Source organism: Pinus tabuliformis, chromosome 6, assembly GCF_031772625.1.
Source record: "Pinus tabuliformis cultivar Carrire ecotype Pingquan chromosome 6, CPIR1, whole genome shotgun sequence".
Taxonomy (NCBI): Eukaryota; Viridiplantae; Streptophyta; class Pinopsida; order Pinales; family Pinaceae; genus Pinus; species Pinus tabuliformis.
Genome location: NC_142292.1, coordinates 1,021,470,753 through 1,021,481,860, shown reverse-complemented (window position 1 = coordinate 1,021,481,860; position 11,108 = coordinate 1,021,470,753). Strand labels below are relative to the sequence as shown.

Sequence of the window (11,108 nt, the reverse complement as noted above, 5' to 3'; positions counted from 1 at the left end):
TTTTATAGTGGTAAACTTGGGCAGCAAAAGGGAAGCCCACTTTAAAGTCATTATCTTGACTATCAAATTTGTTTGTTACATAGCTTGACCATGTAACCAATCTGTCCACTTAGTCACATGTCCTAGTCTATATTCCATCTTAGCATTTCCCACTATCCTACAGACAATTTAAGATCGTCTATGATGCATTCAAGAGATTTATGTTGCATGGAAAATTTCTTCCAATCCTTTCTCTCTTAAACTCACTTCTATAAATAGGACATAGTTAATCTCTAGCTCAAACCCTAGCGCAACCATCAAGGCTGGATTACAATCATTTAACTAACTTTGTAGTGATGCATTTGACTATTTTATTGCCTAGACTATGAGAGACTCAAATTTACATGTAATACATCACAGTACTATGCCAAACTTTATCACTAAGGCAAATTCCTATATAACATTACTTCAACTTAGATGATGAGAATGACAGTAATTATTCTGCCAAAATAACCTAGGATTTGTATCTGGATTCATTTGACAAAGCTTGTGAGATATTTGTGGTGCAAACCACAATGAGAATGGAATCATGGCCAATGGCTTAACATTTAGTGAACCCCCTTATTGGTAGGTCATCCCTATTTTATAGGATATTAATTTTTAAAATTACAACAAAGAATATAGGTTCTTACAAAAATGCAAGTTAATTAAAATGATTGAAATAATAATATTTATATCTCATCAAATTAAGTTACTCAATAACAAATTGAGTAACTAAAAACTTCAAATCCCGGGAAACGGAAATGAGTCTCTCAAAGTATCTTAGGAGTTATTTTTCACTAAAGAATGCAATTCAAGTTTACATGATTTTTGCATTGATAAAAAATAATTCTCAAGTGCTGCAAATGGACAATGCATGACTCATTTTGATTCTTTTAGCTAATTGAAATTCTCCTTAGATAATTAAAATGGAGCATTTATTTTTATAATTCCACCTATTTTATGTTGGTAAGGATATTTCATAACTTCAGGTGATCATTTTATTTATATTTATTAAATGAGCCATAGTTTTAAATATTCCTTTGTTTAGCAGTAAGACAATTAAGTAATTTTGGTGGTGAATTCAATACGTTAGTTCCTGAATTGTGATGCATGTTGCTTTGTATATGTCAATGTTTGTGGGCATGATTTTCATGGTGTTTGATATCATAAGTGGGACTAAGTAGTTCAATATTGGAGTTAGACATTTTCAAACAATGTTATAAGATTAAGTCACGAAGATGTACTAATAATTTCACACATTACACTAAATATAATGGAAAAATGTATATCCCACTTATGCATCGAGAGCATAATCACTTTGGAAAATCCAATTACTACATTTGGATTTTTTATTCTATCTAAAAATTATCAATACGAAACATTAAGAGAGTGCCACATATCTCAATTTGTAGCAAAATATTGCAGAAAACTATCAAGTTTCCAACTATTAAAAGTCATAAAAGATAGCTCCTCAATTAGGGATTCAAGCTAAATTATAGCCATTGGAAAGGGTGTTGTAGAGGAAAATAAGTTTCTATCCTCATTTTTTCGATAAACACTATGCATCTTAAGAAAAAGTTTGTAGAACAGTGCATGGGTTTCATTTTGATTAAAAACTGCCCACATAGACAATTCAATCAACTCTTTTAAACACTAAGAAAATATGAGCATGACAATCTGAATGACATCAATTGCCTTTGCATATGTGGAATTTGTCCAATGACATGCCATTAACATCTTCTTTAAACCTAGTATTTGTGAAACAATACATTTCAGGGAAATGAAGTTTGTGCAATCCTATGATGAGAGTGTGAACTAGTTCGTTTCCTTTACTTTGAGCCTTCATCATCATAGGCACCTTGGTATGATTGTAGATATTTTTGGCTATGGACTTAGCCTTTCCCAAAAAAAAATCTAATTCTCTAACTCCAGGTCTGTACAATGGGTGACATATGGTATCTATAATATAAGGGGGTGTCTCTCCATCAACAACAACTGATAAATGACATAGTTGGCTACATTTTTAGTGACCACTGACAACTTGAACGACATGTTTTAGCCCCACCTATATGTTGATTGAATCAATCAAATCACAAAGAAGTTCAACATTCTTGACCTAGATAGAGGAATTTACATATTTTGTGAACATGGTACTTTTTAGGTAAGATACTTGAAAACCAAGTAGGGTCAAATTTAGTAGTTGTCTGTCCACCCCTCTAACTGAAAGTGCATTCAAATTTTCTCCTTGAATTGTGAATTCTTTGCAAGACCTATTTCATGATTTGAAATACATAAACCGACATATCAGTGTTTAACATGTTCCTTAGAGGTAGGGGTTTGAAGCCCATCCTAGAAATGGTAATAGCATTTATCATTGCCACATAAAATGATGTTGCATGGTAGCTACTGCTTGTAGGTTGTTCTCTTATTCACTTTTTCCATTCTTTTAAAAACCATATTGTGCATTGATTGTGGACTTTTCTTTTCATTATCAAGTGTATTGGGTTTTCTTCATCTAATTATATTGTTATCTTACACTTGCTCAAGTTAAGCTTGTTAATTTAGAAGTTTTGTGTTAAATATCATTTTCTCTCTGTACCTCCTACTCTTCCCTTGACTATATATGGACGAACTTGTGTTTGGGATTTACAGTATGTTTTCGAAGTTGCACAAGGCTCACTGTCGATGACATTGTAAAAAATGTCAAAGCACACAGAGAACACAACATGTGTAGGTTGAAGTAGTTGAGAATTGGTGGTCTTTTCTGGATAACAAGAGAGCACATTAAGAAGTTGAATTACCTTTTCTATGGTGATTTACAATAGAAGTCTCATTTAGTAAAACTACAATTTTATCCTAAATGTTTTTATTATCCAATTTCATATGATGATTACAGTATAATTGATATTCAATCTTGCCCTAAATGTGGGAATGAAAGGATTGTTTATGACTGCACCAATGAAAGTTGCTGAAAGCAAAAAGACTAGGCAATTAGAGAGTGTCAAGGTTGCACATATTGTATTGCACGTTGTGAAGATTTTGGAAGGTGTATTGATGGTAGTGAATATGAAGAAACATTACTACATGCATGCTTCTGAAATACCAGGAATCTGAATAGCTTGCCCATGGTAAATACATATTCTAAAAATTTTAGCTTTACTTTAGGCTTCATTGATTTTGGGCTATTACTTACTTGTGATTTGGGCCCAAAATTAATTGTTTTGACTCTATCTAATGGATGTGTCGAAGACAAAGAAAAAAAATCAATATCTTGGTGTGTTTTGAGGTGTACATATTAGTTTTTTGTATGTTGAGAATCTAAGGTCCATTGAGGACGAAAAGTATGAAGAAATGCTATCTCAATTTTCATGATAAGAAGAAAGCAACAATTTTTCCTTTGGGAGATTTTTGAGAATGTTGGTTGATAATTTAGAACCTGTGATACTACAATTATTGTTTTCATGCCTTGTTCATGAGAAGGCTACTAAACAATAGAGTTGCATGTGGCCTAACTATATATAGCAGAAGGTAATAGTTGTAAATTATCTACATTTATCAATGGGAAAAAAAAAATTGTACAAGAAAATAATCTAATGGGTCAAAAGAGAAAAATGTCTACCTTCAAATATTGTGGTGTGTTTGTTGGTATGTGATATGTTAAGTGGACACTATCATAGAGTTGCCCACTTATCAAAGTATTGGAATGGGGTACATAGTAATGTCAGGAGTAAACACAATCAGAAAGGTGGCTTACTTATCAAAATGCAGTGTTGTTTATGGTAATCTCAAGACCATGATCATATTTGTTTTACAAAATCCATTCATTCGTTTAAATATGAAATGGACAAGTCTAAATTACTTGTTATTTTTAGCTATTATTGTGGTCAATCAAAACCCAAAGGAAACAGGGGCAACACCCTTGAACCATGTTTTTGGTAGCTTTCATATAACATCTATCAAAAACTGACATAATTTGGTAGAAAATGCACTCACTTTTTTAAATAAGAGATTGGTAAGCCTAAATTACTCCCTTGGATTTTAAACGACTGTTGTGGTTAATCAAAAACCCAAGGGAAATAGGGGATCATAGTGCTTGTCCCCAACATTCTGATCAATCCAAAATCCAAGGTAAATCGAGGATATAGTGCTTCTCCCCCATTGTACCACATATTCAGACCATCTGAAACCCACGGGAAGCAACAAATCATAGTGCTTGTCTCCTACATTCATAGGCAGCTGATAAACAGTCTTGAACCATGTTCTTGGCAGTTTCCCTTGAAGATTATAATCTCCAAAAAAATAACATCTGTCACACCTTAGCCCTCAGTGTTAGGAATTCATGTAGAGAAAAAATAACCCATCAATGGAAGATAAGGTTCAATAATAAGTGGCCTTACAGATATCAAGATTACAAGGCATTTCAAGGTGCCATAGACATTCTTAATCGTGTCACTTCCGCCTAGGGGAATGGTAAAATTAAGATTGTCCCCAAGCATTTCTACGTAAGGTATCTCACCAACAACCATTATGGCATATGAAAACCCTTGTACTTTGACATAGCTAGCATCTGGATTTTTCTCATAAACCACTTTAGTAGATGGGATGATAGTTGATTTGATTGCTTCAAGAATTGTAGTTCCTATGGTTAAGTTTCCACTTAATCGTAGCCATGTCATCGTCTATCCACCACATTGATAACCCAAATTATTAAGATGGGTCATTGCAGCAAGAAACTTGGAAGCATTATTGTCCAAAGGGAGCAAAGGCTTGTTGATTGACTTCCCATTTTTCAACAAGACCAAATATTTCCTAACAAATTCTCTTTCCAATTCCCTGTGCTCCTTTTTATGGGTTGGTTGGCTAGGCTTGGATTGGCCAGAGGATGCTCAAACAACCCGATGGTGAATTTTACTGTCAATATTCATTTAACTGCATCATTTATTCTAGTCATGGGGATCAAACCACTCTTGACTTGCGAAGACATATTGTTAATAAAGTCTTTGAAATTATAGGGAACCATCACCATGTCAATCCCTGCACTCACACCATCAAAACTAATAAAGACTAATTAGTAGCCTATGGGTTACTTATTTTGTCAATAACTTTCCAATCTAAAATAACAAAACCACTGAATCCAAGTTTCTTCTTAAGAACATGAGAAACAATAAAATGGTTAGCTTTCATCTTCTGGCCATTCCAACTAGAATAGGAAACCATAATGGTGGACACTCCTTTCACAATGTTATCAAAATAGGCATCCATGTGGATGTGCACCAATCCTTTATAATTGATTACAATATTATCCTCATTGATACCCATTTTGTTTCCAAAATCACCCACAAAATGCTTAACATAGGTTACAACATTTGAATTTCCAGCTACGAAAGGCACCCATTTGTGGAATTGGTGGGAGCCTTCCCCTAGAGGCAAAATATTATCTTTGACATCGCCTTGACAAATTTTCGATCCTCGCTATAGCTTTCATAGAAATTCCCCCATCAAGTATCTCTGCAAACAAAAATACAATGGGGAAATACGTATTAAATGACACTAGCTTGAACTTCTAGAGTTGTAGTAGCTCCTATTGTTTTAGCCAAATCAGGATCTCTATAGCTCCAAACCCTACATTGGGAGGATATATAGTAGCCTCGTAGACATTATTGTGGCTATGCACAACATCAATACCACTTATCATGGGGATATGAAGACAAGTCAACATGGCACCATTCTGGAGCTCATCCACAATGTGCATCCATGTGGTTAGAGATGCCTTGAGTGCATGAGCGCTACCTCCTCTACTCAGTACACTCCCAATGTAGTATTTTTTCATAATGTCTATAGTACCAACTATTATTTCAATTTATGTCATCTATCTGATCTTCTCCTCCAAAGTCATCTGAGCCAGCAAGTCCTCTGCACGAACAGTGACGGGTCCTTGTACTTAGCATATTCAATGGCTTCTACAAATCTACAAAAAACCAAAACAAACAATGATAAATACCACCCTGAATCCATTTTTCTCTCCACAAAGAAGATATCTATACACCAACCTCCCTATATGAACACAGGTGAAGCGACGATAACTAGAGAAAAAAAAGGAAAGGAAATACAACCCAAGTAACATTATGCCTATAAATTCCGCTAACCCGGATGAACCAAAGACCAAGATCATATTAAATTGGTGCAACATGATGATTGGATCCTACTTTTTGGGAAACTAGAATAAATAATGATGTACATGATTAGGACATTCACCCAAAAACATCAAGTAATAATATTGTATTCCTAAAAAAAATCATGTGTATTTATATTGTAAGAATGTGAATTCTTTTGTAGATATTTGGTGAGTCACCAAATTGAGAAATTGGAATAAAAAATTGCGACCATATAATGTTTTTGTTTGAGCCGACGAGAATCTCATAATATCCAGATATCTAATTTTTTCTCTTAGCTACCAAGATGTTATATTGGTTGCTAGTTTGTCTTTTCAATTTTGATAGTTGGATGCCAGCTTAAGGGAAATTCAAGCTAGAGTGAAAATACTTGTAAAATGTGAAGTTTCTTGGTATGCAGACAATAGTTTCTATTTTTGTTTACTGAGATGCTATGTTGGTTATGTGCTTGTATTTTTAAGATTTGTGTTAGGGGTAGCGGGAAGACAATATTGCTCAAAAAATGAGTGCATGTGTAAGGTGTGATAAGCAACACACAATTTTTCTCTCAAAGTAAACAAAGAAGCTTATTGTTGAAAAATTTAATATTATAGTATACTTTGAGGGGTTATTGGAAAAATTGAGAGAATTTTATGGTTGACTCTCTTAGGAATAATATGGATAAGGATGTTATTATTTTTGGGCTGGCATGAATTGTTTGGAAGTGGAACTTGAGGATTTTGACAAAGATACTACTTGTTTCAAGGAAATATATCAGGATGTGACGAAAGGAAAGGTTTGAATGAGGATAAATTGAAATTCAAAAAAAATAGTTGGTTGTAGTGTTGAAGTATTATTAGAATGCCATTAAAAGCAAAAACATGTGAATCTTGTTGATCCAATGACCATTTATGAAAATCATGAACCTATAAAACTGAGTAGACTATTTGAAAGAAGATCTAGCAACCCACTCTACATGGGAAATCTTTTACCATGTTGCATATCATAAACTATTTGTAATATGGGAAAGTTGGCAATTTGTTTGGAGGCTAAGATGGTTTCTAGATATTATTTAGGTTTGGCAAGACAGTTGGAAGAAATTAATGATTGATGGCAAGAGTGTCCCATAAAATGTGGGATAACTCTAGGAATACTTGCTTGTGAGGGGATATTTTATTTCATAATCTTCTCATGATGACAGTCAATCATTATAGTTCTTGCAAAGGTAATTAGGGAAAAACAAGGACCATGTTGGGAAGTGTGGATAGGTGTAAGGTGAAGTACACTAAGTAACGTGCTCTGATTCTCCTTTCACTTCTAATATAAGCCTACAAGATCCTCTCTTAGCTGAAAATGTTTGCAAGTGCGTCTGAAGTTCAATGAAAAATGAAAAGGTACTCATGGAACATCCTCTAAGTGATGGCATTTTAAATATTACTGCAATGTCTCAATGTCATTTTCAAAATTTGAGATCTGTGGTGTATGAAAAGTTGCAAACTTTAGTCCAAACTTACCAATGTTGGTATCTGTCTTTGGTATGTGGTGTAATTGGGATTAGATATGTTCAAGAATGCAAGGTCAAGTAGGGGAGGAGCATGCACTGACGCTCCTTTTTTACTTTTTATCTGAGCCTACAAGATCTTTTCTCAGTTGAAAATGTTTTCAAGTACCTATGCGCTGTAGTGAAAAATGAACAAGTACACGTGGAGTATCCTTCAATTCAATTCCTCATTGATGATGCCCTTTTAAAGTTTACACAAGTTAAGATGTAGTTGTCAGTAAAAAAGTTGTGAAGAGTAGTACATGTCTTTGGTATGTGTTTGTTTTTGGTATTTTGAACATTCAAGTATCTTGTATTTCTTAATATAGATTACATCTACTTGACATAGGACAAAATGGGAATAGTTGTGTTCAACTATTTTACTTGTATGGGATTCATGCAACAAAATTTTTCTTTAAGAAATGTTTTGAAATTGGGATATTAAATGGAGGTGTTTTCACATGATTTTATCCCCTAGGCCCATTAAAATAGAATTTCATAGAATTGAAACTTTAATTTTTTTTGAAACTTCATTAGGAAAAGAAACATTGATAACCATACAAAATATATTTTGGTCCTTTCTCTCATTTTCTCTTTTTTTGTTTCATCTTTTTCAATAACAAATAAAAACATTGCTTATCAACTTACCTATTTCGAATTCAAAGAACAAAGGTAATTCATTTCTTTGAAATTTATGTTGTATGGTTGGTTATGTGCGAGTTTTGCTGATATTTTCGTATTTGGTACTTGTTCAATTTATTTTATTTTAGTCATTTAGTGTATTGATTGCTATTTGTTTTTCTATTTATTTCATTTATTAGGGTTCATTTGTGTGCTTTAGTGTCATCTTATTCTTACTCTGGGAAATCTCTGTGATTCAATATTTTTTGTGCATCTTTTTTTTCTACTCTCTTGGTCTCATGGTGCCCTCATTGTATATCATGCACTTTGTTTATGGGCTTTGCAATTATATTTTGTAGGTTGCATAAGTTTAACTGTAGAAGGCATTGTAGAAAAAATTCATAACATAGAGCACATCACACCCAAACTAAATAAGTTGAAATACCTTTCAGATGGTGGTTTACAACAAAAGACTCAGTTACTAAAATAAAAGTTTTTTGCTAGTGGTTGACATTAGTTGGTTTCACATAATGATGAGTGTACAATCAATATTGTTGCTTGTACCAAATGCAGGAATGCAAGGCTTGTTTATGACAGTACTATGGAAAGTTAACAAAATAGAAAGATCATGCAATCAAAGAATTGTTGGGGTTGTCCATATTTCTATTACTCTTGATGAGTGTGGAATGTGTATTGATGGCGGTGAATATGAACAACATTTTTTTCCTAAAATGTTTTCATTGATTTCTGGGTTTCTTCTGGAATTTCAACTACCAAGAATAAGAAGAGCTTGGTTGTGGTAAATACACTTTATTGAAATTTGAGATTTACTTTTGGCTATGTTAATTATGGGCTCCTATTTTCCAGTAATTTGGCCCAAAATTTACTATCTTTCTCCTTTTATAGGAAGAAGGCAATTAAATAATGAAATCCTTAGCTTTTGTTTTGTGTGTTCATTTTTCCTTATTATGATATTCAAAGTGACATTGATAACATGCACAACAAATATGGAGAAAATTTGTTTCAGTTTGCATGAGTAGTATTGTCAAATTTTTTACTCGTGAGAGTTTTGGGGGAATGTTTGCTTTGAGTTAGGGCCCTTTGATATGTATCACAAACAATTCATGCTTTTGGCCCTAATATTCGTGAGAATTTTATTGAATATTAAAGCTGCATCTAACCTGTGTATATAATAAAGTTTCCAATAGTTACTAATTGGGCACTTTTATTAAATTCACTCATTAAAAAATGTACAGGAAGATACCAAGATCATGGACCTAGATAAATAGTGACTACAAGCGACAGAGGGCTTGGTCTATCATATTTTAAGGGCACATTATCAAAGAGTTACCTTCTTATCAAGGTAATGGGTTGGGACCTATAGTAATGCCATGATTAAGATTAAATTACATGTGCATAAAACAACGACTACCTTATGTTTTCTATTAACTATAGAAAATAAGGTTGTCTTTGATTGTTTTATTCATCCCCAAGCATCAACTGTATTGTATTTCGAAAATTTCCCAATTTGTATTATTACTGTAATTAATTTGTACTTATTTGCATGTTCTCAAATTTAGAAATCAACAAAAGATGTGACCATATAATTGTGATTGTTCGAGGAAGCTAAAATTTGAGTCTTGTTTTTGCTCTTAGTTACTGTAACATTATATTGGTTTCTATTATTTTGATAGTTTGGTGCCAGGGTAAAGGAAAACTACAGCAATAATGAGAATGTTTATAAGGGTTGGCTCGAAAATTGGTGGAGATTTATTTATGAGGTGTAAGCGACAAAAGGAAGTGTTTCCATTTCTCAAGTTTAAAGAAAGGGTTTGAACTTTGTTCATCATCTAATTGTTAGATTTTTTTTTCACACTTCCATGAATTCCATGTTCTTGTGTTGTAATACAAATTTATAATTTACTTTTCTTCTTTTGTTGAAATTATTTATTATTTGACACTATTAGTGCATTTATAACTTCTTGATGGTTGTCGAGATATGACAAAGTCAAGAACATTCAAGAAATCCTGTAATTTTTTTGCAAAATTTTACTAAATTTAAACATTGCATCAAAAATTCTAGAAACAATTTTCTAGTCTCAAGAATAAAGAATTTCAACAATCAATCTTCGTATGTTGAGTAAAATAGCCTAAATTCTATCTCATTCATAACCCTCAACCACTTTAACAATGTGAGATTGTTTGTACCTCGCCAACCCCAATAAGCCCAGAAGGGAACATGTTACAAGCAGGATTTGGACATTGGTGGGGAGGATAACAATTTTCCTCTTAACCACCTATTGTCACTCACTGCATTATGTTTTTTCAGTTCATCAAAGTTTCGAAAGAGAGTGAAGTTTGAAGCCATATTCTAGGTCACAGAAGCACTCAAAGCCAAATCAGATCCTCTCCATTACATAGTGCTCAAAATAAGCTTTCCAACAGTAGGTGGAAGTTCAAAAACAAACTCTTGGGCCAAAAGTTAGAGAAGGTTGAAGATACCCTTTCAAAGCCTGAAAACAAAGAAAAATTGGCTTAGCACCAAGCCCATCAAAAATCACAATTGGGGCTTTTATGGAACAACAACAATGGAAGGTAGTGAAACCTGTGATTGGCTAATTGTCGATATCACAAATCAAAGTGGGCGACTCGAGGCTCAGGGAACATAGCGCATCGACGGTTCATGACATAGAGCATTGATATCACATATCAATGATCACATACACAAAGGGGTGGCACACAAGCACTTCGCCATGGAAATCACCGAACGCAGA

At 33.5% G+C, this 11,108-nt stretch overlaps 1 pseudogene; it reads right to left on the bottom strand.

Annotated features, from left to right (window-relative positions):
* Positions 1-4,059: 4,059 nt before the first annotated feature.
* The window catches only part of LOC149262475 (uncharacterized), a 60,947-nt pseudogene continuing 53,898 nt past the window's right edge, over positions 4,060-11,108 (bottom strand).